Raw genomic sequence first — 17,958 nt, forward strand, 5'->3', positions numbered from 1 at the left:
TCAGAATTTAATTCCAATGAAAAATATATATATAATTTACCAAGTCCCTGAAACTTCTTTCCGGGTGTTGCAAACGTATCGACAAAATGAATACATCCCCCTAACTCTCGGTGGTGAGTATAAAAATTCAAACTATTACATCATGAAAGACGGCATTACTCTAGAGGTTTAATTGTTGCATACTTTTAGACAATGTAAAAATGCAAAACTAAAATGACAACTATAAATATTCGTATGTAATATATATACAAATAATATATAAATAGATATGTATTTATATTATATATAAATAAAAATCTAGATATATATATATATATATATATAAAATGACAACTATAAATAAGTATATATATATATATATATATAAGTTATATATGAGTAATTTAAATACAGTTCGAAATAATTAAAATTTCATGCCAGGGCAGCAGAAAGAGAATAAAGAAAGAGTTTTGATTTTCTCATGAAATGTTGAGTATTTTTGTAACAAAATTCCAAAAAATACACAGATTCATAAGAATTTTATAATAAAATGATTTTCTACAAAAATAATTGGGAAATCAAAGCATGCAAACAATATTAGAAATTATTTTTAAGAAAAAATCTACATAAATTCCACATTACAAGTTAAATTAAATGTGCCATAAAACTCTTTAAACCATCATAAGAGTCTTCTTTGTTTTAATTACATTATAAAACAAAGTATATTTTTTAATTTTGCTTTTATAATTTTGCTGTCCATTCGATATTTATTAATATCCTAATCGCAGAAAATATATTAAATAAGAGTGAATAGTTTCAACCTCTATCTGCCTCCAAGTTTTTACCCACATCTGACATTCGAAATAGCCTTTAGAGAATTTTTCAATAGATGTCAATTAAGTACTGATTACGAGAAGCACTACTTTACGCGATATGGTCTTTAAACGCGTTAACGCTCGCCTTCATGTAAAGTGTTCGAAATGTCGGACCCAAAACATTACAAGCTGCTGTGAATCTGTAAGATTCTTGAGAGCGAGCCGATCATCGTTAACATTCTCATATTCTCTCTGCATCTCGGTGGCACATTTACTTTATGACAAATATTTTACCGAAGCGAAATTTTCCACTTGCCATACAATTGGCTTATCGGGACGATTATAAACGAATAAGAAAATTATATTCGGTCGTGGGCAAATCCTTTACACCCATGATTGTTTCCCTAAATAAAGGTAAAAAAGTAAAAACTAAATTTTCATGCGGGCGAGGCTGATTTTTTCTGTTTTCAAAACAAAAATTTTCGTCGCATGGGCATGTGGGCCTTCCAAGTGTCGCTTTGGAAAAGTTTAAGTCACTTCTAAATTCTACGAATATCTAGTCAGTATCTTCATTTTCCTTAATGGGAGATTGTTCAACACAGTTGGGCAGACGGCCAGATGGACAGATGGCTATGCTTGAGTGCATTCCAAATTTGAAACTGCCACGGATTTATGCGGGGTTTTGAAGCTTGCTTCTGTGCGTTATAAAGGTTCAAAAAAAAAAAAAATGAAAAAATTACAATTCACTATAAAATTGAATAGACGTGGCTGATTCCATTTTCCATTCAATTCCATTTTCGTGGTATTACTGCAGCATCACCCATAGAATATACGTTCAAATTTTCGTACAATTTTTTTTTTATCTCCTATGGTTTACGAATAAGGAAAATAGACCGATTTGACCGACTTTCTTTACAAACCTGCGTGCAAGAACCTCCATTATTCGAACTCGATAGCTTCATTTTTGCGGCCAGGAGAATTTTTACAGCAGGCGGACAGACAGTCAAATGGATAAACGGACATGCTTAAATTCTGTCAGAATTGTCTGCTAATCAAGAATATATATACTTCTAAAAATGTGAATCACCCTAACATGTTCTTGCTTATTTATGAATTTTGTAGAAATATGTACTGTAGCATATTTTCAAAATGAATAAAAGAAAGTTTGAATTTCCCTCTGAAATGACTCTACGGTAAAGCGAACGCGGTCAGTTCAAGTGCAAAAATCAGCTAAACTCGCTTCAAAAGTTGGTGAAAAACGAAATGTTAAAACTGCTGTAGATCTAAAACGATGTCTTGATCAGACAATTTGGATGAACTGATGAAAGGTGTGTAAACATAATAAATTCTAAGACTAAAATCAAAAGAATTGAGCACTAGAAACATGAGTTATCGGTTCTATTTTAGAAAAAAAAATTAAATACTGAATGCAGGAGCTTTAATCAAGGAACGCACTATATTTATATAACGTTCTATAGCTGATCGCGGAAGGTCCGTAGGATTAATTTTTTTTTTTTTCCTTTTTTTACAACAAAGATAAGATGAGATAAGATAAGTGTCAGAGAAGGTGCTTTCTTGTGAGAGTTTGTTCGTAAAACCATTTCTTAAGCGATTCATTAATGTGTTACAATTATATGGCAAAATTCTCGCAAATGTGTTGATATTGATTCTGGCAGTGTTAATCGATACGACTAGATAAGCAAAACACGTTAATCTTATCGCCGGTTGTTGGTGGTGAGTTAAGATAAAGGGGAATATTCATCTTCTTCGCAACATGCAAACCGGCGGTCAATGGCGGATTTCTGGGCAATAGCAGTCTTCTTCACATCCTCCCCGAGAATAGAGTCTTGAGTCTATTCTCTAAAACTGAAAGACCAATTTCAGGTACGGACGTTGTGCGAAAAGCAAAGGCATTGGCTTCAAAGGATTGTGATTATTGGCCATAACTCATCTTGCTTAAAACAAGCATTCTAAATTTTTGATTTGAATGATGGCAACATGTGCAACAATGTATTCTATGAATTTCACCTTAGTATGAATGGAATTCTCTAAGTGAAGACCTTGCGGTTTTCATAGTTATATATTAGAGAACGTGTAATAGTCCAAGAATTTTGAGCGTTTGCACAACAAAACAAAGACTATGTAAATTTTTGTTATGAGAAATAAGTCTGCTTTGAAACGCATAGAAAGCTGCTATCAATTCGAATTAGATTTTTAGATAATAATAGAAAAGCAGAAAGTAATGAAAGTTACAAATTACGGGAAATATATATTCACCCTCTAGTATTATAATATATGTATGTGCATACTTTATATACACTCTTTCTGCATACCTTTTACAAAGATGTTTGTCTTTCGCACAGATTTAAAGATTTTATTCATAGGTTTCCATCCATATGAATCCATAAGTAAGCGCATACGCAAATATTTCTACTAAAGCAATAATAAACTCACATGCACGTCTATTCAATACATTTTACTATCGTATATATGTGTGTATCTGATAAATAGCCTTTACGCACACAATTGTATTCCTTCCAGTTTCTTCGATCTCTTGCTTTTTCTTATAGTATTTGTTTACAACATGTCTTGCGGATAGATTATAAAAATACTATGTCTTTATATATGCATAACTTGTTTTTGAACGTCATTTATGCCTTTGCAAATATTATTTGACCTTTCGATGCGATTTAATCAATTTTTGAACTTCATCTGCCGACAACAATAAGAAAAGTTTCCATAGTAAAAGTAGATTCCCCTTAAGCAAGTATTTATGTTGCAGATTTAAAATGACAAGCAGTGCGATAGGCATGAGTAAAGTGGGTTCCCCTATATAGTAAAAAAAAAATTTTGTAGATTCTCGTCGTTGCATACTTCAATTCCTTTGCCAAATCCAATATAAATCCCAAAATAAGTTTAATTGCATAGTGTTTAAGCAACATATTCGATATATATTAATATTGCCTGTGTTGTCAAGTTGTAGTTATATTATAAGTGTTGTAATGAACTGAACTTATAATAAAGATTTATTGAATGTCTGCGCTTAAACGATTTTTTTTACATTCTTTTATCTTTTCTTTCATATTTGTGTGTTTATCTATTCATTTATTCTTATTTTCCCTTTTTCTTTTAATATCATAACCATAAAATTACAACTATTCTTATTTCAAATTATATATATATATGTATATATATGTACAAAAAAAAAAAAAAAGATTAAAAAAAAATCGCTCATCAGAAACACCTTCAAGACATAATACGTATTCGCACGCACACATTGAATATGCAAGCATAACGGGAAAATCATCAGAGCACTATTGTGTTGATATGCTCTCAATACCTTTTAACTTTTAATATTCCAACACTTACCCATGCACTCTTATGCATTCACAATGAAATATAACAACAATGCATTTACCCTCTTGTTGCTGATGCTGATGCACGTGCACATGTTGGTATCCACATTCATTCTTAAGGATGTATTTTAGTCGAACTAAAAACTAGAAAAATTTTCTTGAGCGAAAAAAAAAAGAAAAGGGAAAACATGAGGAAAAAAGTACATTTTTTGCTTCTTCTTAACATATTCGTAAGCTTTAAAAACTAACAGCAATGTCACAGTTAAGTACAATAGTTTTATATATACATATATACATATATATATATATATATATACATATATATTATATATATATAATGTTTTTTTTTTCTGTTTTTACAGCTTAAGTTCAAAGGCATTTCTCACAATCAACTTTTTAAAAAAAAAAAAAAAAAAAAAAAAAAAAACAATAATAAAAAAAAGATTAAAATAAAAAACCGTAACATGATATATGACTGCATGTCATTGAAATACCTTACCTACGACCTAAGGCAATGCATTATTCTCGTAGTTTTTTATTTTTTTCTTTTTCTATTTTTCTATTTTATTAAAATTAAATCTATTTTGGAAATCAAAATATTTCTCTATTTGTTGTAAAGCACTACAGAGAACATATTAAATGCAACCAGTTATTCTTCCAAGTTATTTGACAGCTATAAAAAATCTGTTATAAATTTATTATAAAGGTTTAACACAAAAGAAAAGTTCATTTAAATTGAATTGATTATAAATAATAAACAATTGACTTAACTTTAAAGTAATAAAAATTCTCGATTTGAAAAATGTCCTTCCGTTCTTTTGGACTGCAATAACGAGTTTGAAAAAAAAAATTCGTGAAGGGGAAAAGTTACATGTTATAGGCAAAATGTGTCAGAAACATGGGACGGTTGCGGCATTGCATTATATTGAGACAACTATTGGAATATCCGATAGTTTCCCTGTTGAATTTGAACAACTCTTACTATTTGTGCAAAACGTTATTAAGAATCCCTTCAGACGGTCCTTATGAAATTTCTATTTCTTCAGCGATCTCTCTGTGAGGGACAAACTCATAAATTCCTTCCATACTTTCATCAGTGGTACATATGCCGGGGCATTCAGGCTTTACGCGCACCTCCATTTTTCTAGAAGCATTTCCTGTATTCCTAATCTTTTTCATGGCCATAGTATAGTCGTCTTCTCAACATATTTACGTTTGGCATCTCTTATGCTCCATTGGATTTAATTTCAAGTCCGCTCTTATGTTTTGAGAGAGTAATTTGATCGTACTAAATATCTAAGTATTTATGAGTTGTGTTTATGAAAAGCTATTGGATTAGAAAGAACTCGACTCGTACAGATTATAAATTAAAGGTCATAATATATATCGGCTAATAATTTCCGGACCTTTTCACAAATTTCTTCTTTAATCATCGACATCGTTTCGTTCTAGAGTAATACAATCCGCCCAAGATTCCTTTAATATTTCGATAACTTTTATCTCAAGATCTAACGATTTATCTCAAGGTATTCAAAATACGCTTAATGCCATGAAGTGATCATTTCATCCACATTGTTTTCCATGGACCATCCTGCCGGAATTTGCAAATAATAGCAGTTCTGGGTACCAGATTGGAAGGCAATAGTTCAACTTTCAGTTTATGCAATTTTACCATTTTAGTCATCGATTTGTTGCACGGCGGGCTTATTTCGTTGTGGCTAAACGTGACACACACTTAACAATGGTTTCTTTACATGTGCTCATATCCTCAGGCTGTCAGCTGTTTTGTGATGGATTTCGCAGAGTTCGGTATCATAGTTGTCCATAGGACCTCATTTAAAACCCTCAAACCAACGCCATATTGTTTTTTTCAACAGCCTTGGAACCAGTCGTACGTTTGGACGGTATTTTTCTTAGCACACGAAATTCGGATTTATCCACTTTAGCTTATAAACAAGTGACCCAAAAATGTGAAATTTTGAAAGGCACAGTTTTAATTATTTTTGTTTTATTTTAAAGCTGAAGTTGGTCAAAACGGATACAAAAAAAGTTTTTCTTGACTTCTATGCCTAAGTTATTTGAGTTTTTGTACAGGAAGCTGCAATCAAATCGAAGAAACAACAAAATGAGGTGATGGGCCGAATGCGATGATTTAAGGCTTCGCGAGTGCTAAGCATACATGAAATAATTTTTTTTCTTTGTGGATTGGAAGCATTATCTTTAATATCTTTGTAGAGTTTCATGTCAATCACGGCTACCGAATACACATACAAAAGTCAATTTTTTGATTTTTGCTTTTTCTGTGAAGCAATTATTTTTATCTACTAGGACCTAATGGAACCCATCAATACGGCACATAAGGTTTTGATTTTATGTATACGACGCGCAAACAACCTACGAATCAAACGAGCATCATGCAAAAAGTGAAACAAGAGTAAAAAAACCGCGCCAAAGTCAAAATTCAAGGTCATGTTAACACTTTTGTTCATTTGTCGGCGTGTTGTGCATTGTGAATTTCAATAAAGCTGCTAATAACACATATTATCTGAATGTTGTTGCAAGAAGAGCAATGAAATTAATTTGGAAGAATGCATAAAGGTTTCTCAATTTGTACTATACTGTATACACCGTATTTTCCGATCATAATATTATTTGACAATCTGCTAATTGTTAGTGATACTTGGCTCCATTAACTCTGAAAATCAATTTCTGATTGGTGGAATCACGAATCATGATCTGCCGGAAGCGTATGTTTTGGAAAGGAAATGAGATACTAAGGTTTGGCTATCACAAATCGGGTAAATCGAACAAGAAACAATCCAAGAAATCCCTTTTCATGTTGTAGATGCTACGATTCTCACTAAGAAGTGCGCCAAAGATCAAATGTCTTACAAATAATTATTTAGCTTGCAAAGAAAAATCTTCGCTCGAAAATATTGCACTGCTTATTGGACCCTTCTTAAACACTTACCCTAGCCATCCCAATCAGCACAAGTGCACATCAGTGCGTACTTTGCTTTAAAATCCTGATCCTTTTAAATCCCTGATCCTTTAGGAGGATTAACACGTTGAAAGGAATACAATGGAACCTATATTACCTTCGTTGGGGGAAGCTATTGTTAGCTTTTGTATTAGAAGCAAGCAAAAACTCTATAGTGGGCCACAGCCCAACACTATGTTGCCTACATCATCCTATAAGTATGCATATAATGACTTTTCAAAACAAGGCTTTGTAAGGAAAGTGACCGCACAATAAGTCCGCCTTGGAGCAAAACACATCAGTGTACCAAAAATTACGACTTTGAAGTTGAACACAAAAAGATGGGCAGAGCGACAAAAAGACAAACAGGCTTACATCAATTCAGAAATTGTTCCTGAATTAATCGGTATAATAAAAGGTGGATCCATCTTTAGTCCACAACTTAAGATACCACAATTCGAGGAAATATTGTCATTAAAACTGCAACACTATCTTCTTTAGGTCATAGAACAGATGGATTTTATAGGTTTTTAGTTACCATTCAAGAGGTAAATATTTTTGTGTCTTATGTTTTTGGAAAATGTTTAAATTCAAGTCGTAAAAAAAAAGAAGAACAAAATTACTTCCTAACCTATCTGGAGTGAAAGTTTCAATACTTTATTAACAAAACCTTATCAAAAATTCCATAAACGATACCATACATACAAGTACAAGTCATAAGTACATTAACTGCTTCACCGCATCAGCAAGACGATGCTTACCTTGAACAAGATCACAATCAAGCTTGGTAATCAACTTTTCAAATTACAAGAGCTCCACAACAAAAACATCCCTCCAATCTATATATAAAATGACACAGATGTAAGATTGTATATCTCCGTATAGAATAAAGTTTGATAATAATAATAATTGTGAGTCTCATAGGATTAATAAAATACAAGCAAGAGCAACTGGTCAGAGACATTAAAGGAAACGTGACTTTTTCATACGAAATAATATAAGGATATAAATGCTTTAGGAAATTTGGAAAGTAAAGCACACTTACACATACTTACGATAAATGAAAATGTTCAATATAAAAACAAGCATGAAAACTATATTTGCCCCAAGTCGAATTTTAGACACCCATAACGTAATTCACCGTTAAGTTTAGTTAGGAACCATTCAGATCAAAATTCCTTATCTGCTACATGAAATGAAGAGGTAAATATATTTTCTCTAAACTATTTAAGTTTTTTTAATATCGATAACCTATAGCTTTCTAGAAAGCTTTCCAAGTAGAAGAACTCTCTGTTTGTCCGATATGACTAAATTGATTCATATCTAATGCCAATTAAATTGAAAACAAGACAAAATATATACATTATTTAAAAAATCATACACTACTAGCCACGTTTTGGCGGTTATTTGCTCGACTTAACAATGTGTGATCGAATTTTTAAATCCTTTCCTGACTCTCTCTCTCTCTCTCTCTCTCTCTCTCTCTAGTGGATTGCGGATGCAGACGGATTTAGACGAATGAAATACATTCGTAAAAATTAAACTTTCTTTTTAAGGAAAAGAAACCTGGATATAACTCAGCGAACTGTTTCAGACGTCCTGGTCCTACATCAAGAAGTTGATGCTGCTATCATAACATGCAAAATGTCGTACAATAATCTTTTCTAACTACTCTACAATAAACTCCGCTTCTTTTATTAGGAATTTATCTTTTCCATGTATACCTTAGCTCGAGCAAAGACAACAGAGATCACGATTCCATGTCGACTAATCGTCAAGCAATCAAATGTCTCGTTCAATCATCCTAAAGTAGTACCTGTCATGACACCTTTACGCGCATTTCTGTACGCAACGATTCTAATTTTACTAATGCACTATGTTACTCTTACGGCGGTTATATCCAGAAACGATTGCAACTTTCTTTTCCTGTATACCTTTGTACAAACTGCTTCGGCGTTACCTTCAAAGTCAGTTTCTATAAGTTCGAAAGTAGTTATTCTGTGATTAAGTAAATAAAAAAAAGGCAACCCTGGACCTATGAGGTTTAGCTAGTTTTATGTCAAGACAAATTAACAAAATCGGATACAAAAGAATAATTTAACCTAAGTGTAGCACCAAAACGAACTAAGGACTGTGGTCCCCACACATCTATGATAAATTCTCCTTTGAAGAGCAAAGGTTTCAGCAGCAGCTCCGAGGTCTAGCAACTTCACACTTTTAAGAAAATCTGACAAAAAATATATATATTAACAGTTTATAGATAAAAAAAAAAACGCAGAAACGCGTTACCTGTCATTTAGTATCGAACTTTTGGAATTCTGAAGTACGCGATATAAAAACATAACTAAATCTAGAAGCGATAAAGGAAAAAAAATAAAGGCATAAATCTCACTAAACTTATTAAGCATTTCTGGCTAAACAGATATGTAAGCGCTTGAAACGAAATCTTTGCAGATACGATAACGCTTTGTGTTACCAAAACAATGATTAAATCACTATATCTTCAACTTTCGATGCATGCAAGTAAGAGTCACCCTAAGAAACTTATGTGTGCTTGGAACAATTCCATTATCAATACTACCATTAGATGTTTCAAACCACTAAATAAAGCATGATGTGTTTGTAACATACTTCAATTCATGCAATAATATTATTATGTTACGTTTTTTCCTTGCGTTGAACCCATATACCCAAAAGATGTCATGCGAGAGGTTACATATCCGTGACTGACTGATTGTTTTTATCCTATTGATGAAATGAAAAAAGAGAAAAAAAAAACTATAAAAATATTATTTTTACGCAAATGCTTTGTGTGAAGTAAAAGAAAGCACTCGCTTTAAGTGCTTTTCCTTTATGAAAAGCGTAAGTAATGAAAACAGTGGTGAAATGTAATGAAAATTTCACATATGTTCACGCAAACGTGTAAAAATATCCCTGATATTGGGTTTTGATGTATTACCCAGAGGTATTGAAGATCCAAGATATCGAACATCAATCAAAATGATGCAATATATGCATCTTTTTCAGTTAATATTATAAACTTTATAAAACTACGCAGAGACAAAGTATGGCATACTTTTGGGCTTCATTATATTTTATATATTATATAGCCTATTAACTAACGCCACTAACGTTTATTTGTGCTTTTCAGATATCTTCTGCAAATTTTGCTTTTTTTTATTTATATTTCTTTTATTGTGTGTTATTTAAACGACATTAATCCTTTCTTAAAACAAATTGTTGATGCTTGTAAACATTTACATTCGACGATATGCGGGGTAATTTCCTATTTTCTATTTTATTTCCTCAACAATTTCAATATCTCTGAAAAGAAAGACTTTAAAAATTTATGAAAAAAACTAAAACATGCATAAATAAAAAGTTTGTTTAACTGCCAATGAAAATAAAATTTCAATATATCTTTCGCATCAGTTGTTTACGTATATGTTATGCTAAATATACACTGAGCGAAATATTTTGCATACAAATAATGCTCAATAAAACAGTCGATGTAAACATGAATATTCAAATTGAAAGTGATATCTTTAGACCTACGCCCTAATATGAATAAAAAGGCACCTTAATTTAATTAAACTTGCAATAGACAGAATTATTTTCCAATGCAGGCTTGAAGTGCTACTTTCCCTTCAAATTGCAAGGACTAAAGAAAAGTTGCCTTGAATGGTGATGGGGGACGAAAAGGCTATATATATATATGGTACATAATATAATATCGAAAGTACGAAAAGCGACATCAGTTTAGCCGCTAACAGTTCAATTCATAAAAAATTGTTTAGTTTACTAAAAACTTACGCATACGAGTAGTCCTGTAGGTAACAATCGCGACTACCAAGTCTCAGTGTTCGTGGGTTCAATTCTCAATGCGGTAGAGTTTACTTCAGTTGTAAACAAAGCTGAGATGGTAAACGCATAATATTTGCCCTTTAGACACACGCTCACCTCCCTATTTCGTTGCTCTGGCCATCACGTAAATGTACCCCCACGTACACTTGCCCATTAACCAATCTTTATTATAAGGAATAATTAAAAATAGTTGAGCAAGCATGCAAGCAAATAATATTGCCAGCTTTCAAATCCTAAGTAGGGCTGCCAATACAGGTTTACGCATAACCTGAGTGCGGTTTGTTATGGTCTGCTAATTGATTCACAAACGAATGATGTCATTGTTTTCCAACGCGATCACGATCAAAAGGAAATTACTTCACCAAAGCTAGACTTTTTCGATTCCCGACGAATTTTCAATCGATGTTTAGTGGCTAGCTTGAGCAGCAATGTGTTTGTCGAAATATGAAAAGTTTAATAGCGAACGATACTAAGAAATGTATCAAAATTAATATTTTTGCGGTTTATTTTATTTTAGAATCTTACCACAGGATGGTAATTTAATTTGATATATAAATTCTATACTGTTCACCTTGATAAGAAAAAGGTTAACTTGTCCTTGAAAATGGCTTTATCGCTTTTCAAAATGTTCTCTATTACGATTTATGAACTTTTCCCTACGGGCAAACCATTTGTTATAGAATTTTTCTATTCCGCTTGAGACACTTCGAAAGCAAACTTTTTAAACGCCTCATCCGCTTCTTTTGATAGTAAAAATCGTTGTCGACGCAATTTATTCTGGGCGTTAGATTATAAAAAGCATTGGATTTGTACGGCAAGATGACTGATTAATTCGATTTCTTGAGTGTTTAAACAGCCACTTGTTAGAAGAAATCTTTAATAGCTCGCATTACTATGACGAAGAATGGGATCCGGCGACGTTTGTTTATTGTCTTCTTATCTGACCAAAGACTTTCTTGACTTGTTTACGTTCCTCTAAATACACTTTCGCTATTTGCTCAGTTTCTACGAAAAAACAGGCGAGCATTTGCTTCAAAGTGCTTCAAGTATGAGGATTGATTCCTATTGAGACACCTAGACGGTAGACCGCTGCTTACTTTCCGGCTCATAACCATATGACTCTTCACGTATTATGTACGTTCCTTGAAGCGCCGCCATTGTAAGCATTTGTTTGCACCAGCCTGACTGTGCTTCACATGTTGCACACACAACTATGTTATCAGTTATTGCACATCATCAATGTTTTGCGGTACAACAACTGATTACAGACAACATTTGCGAATTTCGTCGGCGAGCGAACAGCGGCCACGATTAGGAACGTTAGACAGGCTTTTTCGCTAGAAGGGGAAGTAAGTTGAATTATGGAGACAAAGACTATGGAAACATAGCACACTTGATATGAGCAATGTTAAACAAAAACAATCCCCTACGTACTGTATTAAGCAAAAAACTCGTCTTTTCTCGTCCTTTAACTAAAGACAAATAGCCGCACACTAAAAATATTTATTTTAAAATTTTTAATGAGCTTCCATAACCGCCACAATAGATCGACGATTCAAGAGATTTTACGAAATTAAAATATATAGACGGAATTGCGCTTCAGCAGAGTTTGAAAATTTTTTAAATTAGCCCAAGTTTCTGTATTATTCAGTATTCTGTATTATTTCTTGGCATCGTTTGAAAGAATTGAAGTATTTAGGCATAATGATTTCGGGCAGGGAAGCATAAACCGCACAACCTGCAATGCGGTGATGAACGCCCCCGTAACTTTTCTCCTTCACGAAAAACACACTACATTTGAAATTCTGTTCTTACTGTACATTCTGAAAATTCTTTTGGGCATCTGAAGACGTAAAAAACAAACACTTAGAAAAATGAAGGTTAATCGCCGGAGGCACTTACTGCTTTTCATCTCTTTTATTAATAGTCAGGCAAGAGCTTCAAGTCTTGCCCAAGACAATTAACGGCGACGGTTACTCAGATAAACCGTAAGGAGTCAATATGCGAACTCATGTAGCATCCTTGCAAGCGACAGCTGATGCAGTCCGATCGGGAAAACTATACAATTTTTACCCTAATGCTTAAATTGTGTTGTTGTGTGCAAACTTTATTAGTTTTTCTGAGTGTGCGCAACGAAGAGTGTGTTTACATGTTACTTACTTGTCAAAATAAGTTCACTTTTCTTCTTTTCAACACATAATGTAAAATTGATGTATATTTTAGTCTTCGTTGCTTGTTTCTTTTTTCTGTTTCTATTACTATTTCGGTTATATGCAATCATATACATATTTTAAAATGTAATGTTACTCTTGTCAGTCATAATAAACTCCGAGAACATTTGCTTTCACAAAATTTTTGTGTTATCATTAATTTTAGTTGAGTTTGAATGACAGCAAAAGCAATCTCTCAATGAGTTTATTGCTTTTATTTCTTATTAGGAATCATTATTAACTTTGTTTCTAATTCGTTCACGAAATAAGTGAACATGTATAATCATCCGATTTGAATCCTTTGTGATAAGCACTTTCTCTGCTTGAACAAATTTCAGTAAACAAAGATTTCCCACACGTGATGTATACAAATAATTAGCCGAATTAGATATCTCTTGCAGTTTAGGGTATTTAACTACGTTTCCCACTCTTCATCACCTGAATGGTAAAAATAACGACGAAACTGGTATATGAAATAATTCCTTAACTCCCCGAGTTAGTTGGCAATGACGGGGATGTTTATCATGTGTTGAAAGATAGGTTTTTTCTAGCTAATGACAGCGTGTTTGTTAAGATAGCAAAATAGGAAGCAAAATTCCTTGCGAAGAAATCAGCCTAGATGTTCCTTATAACGGCTAGGAGGTACGTTCTACAATTACTCTAAAATGGACAATGCACACCGCAACCTGGAAGATTTTACTCGCCCCTTGTCATCCATTTTTGAGATTCTTATGAATGGTTCGGAGCGGCATGTCGCACGTTATAAAGTACTCGCCAAACACTTGGTGTCTGCTTCTGCAGAGGGCCTCACATTCACATAGAATGTGATATCACTACTCCTTTGTCAGAACCTTCAGTAATCGGTATCGGAGGTACCCATGTATTTCAGGCGGTTTTTCAGCGAACTATGACTTATGTTTAACAGTAACCAAGTTCCAATTCCAGTAGTGCTATGCCGAAAGATCTTATGAATCTTTTTGCTTGCCATTGTCCTGCATATTACTTTCAAAAGCAAGCCATTTTTTTCTGTGCCCATTGCGATACCAGCTAATTAATCCAGCTTCCTCATACGTCACAGAAAGGCTCTGGACTTATCATGGTCGCTCGAAGCCCCTTTGTTAGCCGCACAATAAGCCCGTTCGTTGCTCTCAATATTCGAATTGCCAGACTCTCACATTGGTTGCAAAGATATCGACTTCAAGACTTGGTAGAAACATTGGAAGTCTTTGTACTTAGGTTGATATTGAAAATGAGCCAAACTGGCCAGAGCAGAAGCCCGCAGTGGAGCATAAACTGAACGCAACTTCGTTTTTCTTAACAAAAATTCATTGGTTTTTTCTCGTTACTCTGAAATTATACAAGTTAGAAAGCTGAAATTTCCCACGTTCACTTTGCGAAACACTGTACTCTTCACGCGGAAAAATGGAAAAAATCGGCCATGCCCACACAAAGTTACAAGTGAATAAATTTTCACTTTTGCGAGATTTTATGCTTACTTTCATAAGGAAAGCAAGACAGAATGTTTAAACCTACTTTGTGCATTCTTCAAACATTCTTCTGTCCAAAAACAAGTTAATTCTAAAGTCATATGTTAGATACCGCGATCTGATGGATTAATTTTTAGTTACTAATACCCGCGATTTGGCATAAGCATAGTGGCGGGTATGCGAGATTCCGCCACCGCCGAATATAACATTCTTACTTGTTAACCTTGGAAAATTTCATAAGGACGGGGATTGAAGTGATCCCTTTTACTAGGAATAGATATATGCAAAACAACAGTGGCTCTAATGCTAAGAAGTTAAACTTTTGTTCGAGAACCAGCAACTTACCCCAGTATAACGCGACTTCGAACGTTGATCAACGATGCAACCTCCCAACTAAGTAAGATGTCCGAACCGAAAATTGTACCTTTGTATTATTTAACTCAAAATAAGAGAAATACCAGCACTTCTCGTAAACAGACCGCAGTATAAAGAAATTTCCATATTCATTATTAACTCATATTTACGCGGATGAGGATCAGATAATAAGTTTGTTGTAAATCTTCTTAAATTTCCATGATCTGTAAACTTTCGTAAATATTGCGAAAAGTCTTTGAGTTTCTTATTTAGTTGAAAATATTAATTAACTGAAAGCATTTGCGAAAAATTTTCTACTCTATTTCTATGAAATTCAACTTTTCAAAGATTTCTTTATATAATTAAAATTAACAAACAATTTTACTTTTTTTTCATTTTCTTGACTTAATCAACTCCAGGTAGAGTTGAACGATTCGGTAGGACATTAAATAAAGGATTAAAGTTCTTTAATTAAGATTTTTATCTAAAGAACAGTATATGCATAAGTGTAGATGTGCAGTTAAGTGTATGTGTTTACAACAAACATGTTTCATTAGTTTTTTGAGTAAAACCTCTGAACTCCACAATATACGTCTTTCAAACTATTTTGAGAAGGAAAAGTTTCTTATACATGTTATCTCTCTCGCCCCATCAAAAAAATAATGCAGAGCACAAAAAAAAAAAAAAAGTTTATATTCTGCAAGATAACTAAGTTTACACGAGCACTCGTTATTCTAGCTTACAATAGAAAATTTAAAACACTTTTGTCGCACTTAATTCCCTAAAGAATGTTTTGCCTTTAAAAGTAAAGCTTTTCGCCGGGGAGACGCAAGCAAGAAGCAAACTTGTCAAAGTGATTACATTTATGCAGAATCTCGCATTCCGAGCACACATCATCGAACTATGTTTTCATTAATTCGATTATTTTTCTGATTGTTTGTCATGATAGATACTAGGTTGATACTGGGTTGATTTTACTGCTAGAGCAAGATGTTAATCGATAAATTCGCCGCAATATATGCTTCATTTCTGATTGCATGCCTTGGCCTCATTTGCTTGGGATTTCTATGAAGTTTATCTTTTTTATTTTTTGTTTATGGAAATGATTTTTCTCAAGTGCATTCCACATACACGTGCATTAATGACGCTAGACTTCCTGTATTTTGGCGCATTGTATGATATCAAACTTCTTCAAATCGATCGTGTTAAGCTAGATGGTATGATATTGAACTCAAAAAAAAAAAAAAAAATGTAAGAAGTCGTTACTTTCATGGAAGAGTATACTGCCCTTTTATTATCGTGCCGATCATCACATCCCGGAAAATGGATCATAAAGGTTGCTTTCGACTCCCTATACTCAGGTTTAATATCCATGTTTACCATTTAGTTAATAAAGCTGGATTTCTTTCTATGTTTATGAAGAGGTAATTTTAAGAATTGTATAACTCCTATGTTGTATGCATCTTTAGTTAGATAACCATCCGCTTTCAAATCCCATGTTGACCTTATTGAGTCTTGAGTTCAAGTTCAAGTTTATATTATTTGCTTTCCATGTTGTTTTAGGATGGGATTCTACCTTACCTCTTCCACGGTATGAAAAGTAGATTGAGTAGTAATACGCTTACCTACTCGAGAAAAAAGACATGAAATATTGTGTGTAACATTCTTATCTGAGTTTATAAAAAGCTAAATTTATTTGCCCGCTTTCGTAGAGCATATGGGTATTAATAACATATACACCCAACTCTTTTTCTACAAAGTCTTTTTTTACACGATTTTCAAATAACGCGATTCAGCAAAAGCAAATACGGATTTTTAAGTTTGAAGGAATTTTTTAATTTTAATTTTGACTTTGTTTCACAGAAACTTATATATACAGCAACAAAATACAATTGAATGAATACTGTGATCAGAAGTTAGTCGGCTTACCGCATTGCTCTAGTGTTATCGCAGTGAATGGTCTTGTGCATTATAAGTATAAAATATGGATTTCATTATTCTTTTTTGCATGATTTTCTAGGCAAACATTTAGAGTGTTTGCAGCTTACACGATAAGTTAAAGTTGTGCAAGATATCCGCCAATTTCACCATATGTCGCATGTATTTTTTTATTCGATTGTTTTTTGCACGGATTTCTAAAGAAAGCATTTACCGTGTAAAAAAAGGATTGGGTGTACCTTTTTGTTATTTTGAAGCTACTAATAACTAACTGCGACTTGTTTAATTTGTTTCGGTTAATGTGTAAAATATTCAATAATTATTACCATTTAATCGATTTCTCGGTTCCCTCAGTCAGTATGATTAGAAGCGTTATATTACGTGACTAACTGCCTAACATCCCGTACTTTCTTCACGCACAGATGTTAAATCCGATCGTAACAATCTTTCCGAATTAGTTAAATTTATGTGTACGTACTCTTTATTCTCCGTCATTCTTTTTATCCTCTTTCTTCTTTCTTATTGCATAGTACCGAGCGATACGTGCTCGATATTATATAATTTTAGACTTTCTGGCACCTGCATAGGTATGTTATAATGTTTGTCCATGTTATAAAAAGGCTTAGTGTCTTCGTCATTTATTATAATTAGTTAAACTCACATACACGCACATCCGCATATATTCAGGCATCGTAAACTATTCTTTAGACTGATCCTGAGTTTTTAATAAAGCCGAAAGCCTTAGATGCTAATGCTTTAAGACTTTAAGCTTAGAATTTATTGTCGGGCTAAATTTATAATAATAATAATAATACGCCAATTGTCTTGTTTACAAATATTCATCTTACTCTTACGCTTAGATTTTTTTTCTAATTCTTTTAATTTTATATTTAATTATATTTACTCAGGAGCTACGTCAAGGCCACAAATTAGCATCGCCACTCAAAAAAACTTACCCCTTTTGTGATTAGAAAT

At 33.2% G+C, this 17,958-nt stretch overlaps 1 protein-coding gene across 2 annotated transcripts in view; it reads left to right on the forward strand.

The window, feature by feature from the left end:
- The window catches only part of LOC119642809 (furin-like protease 1), a 483,953-nt gene that overhangs the window by 428,421 nt on the left and 37,574 nt on the right, over positions 1–17,958 (forward strand). The gene's annotated exons all lie outside the window — the stretch shown is intronic.

The sequence above is a fragment of the Glossina fuscipes genome, unplaced genomic scaffold (assembly GCF_014805625.2).
Source record: "Glossina fuscipes isolate IAEA_lab_2018 unplaced genomic scaffold, Yale_Gfus_2 257, whole genome shotgun sequence".
Classification (NCBI taxonomy): domain Eukaryota; kingdom Metazoa; phylum Arthropoda; class Insecta; order Diptera; family Glossinidae; genus Glossina; species Glossina fuscipes.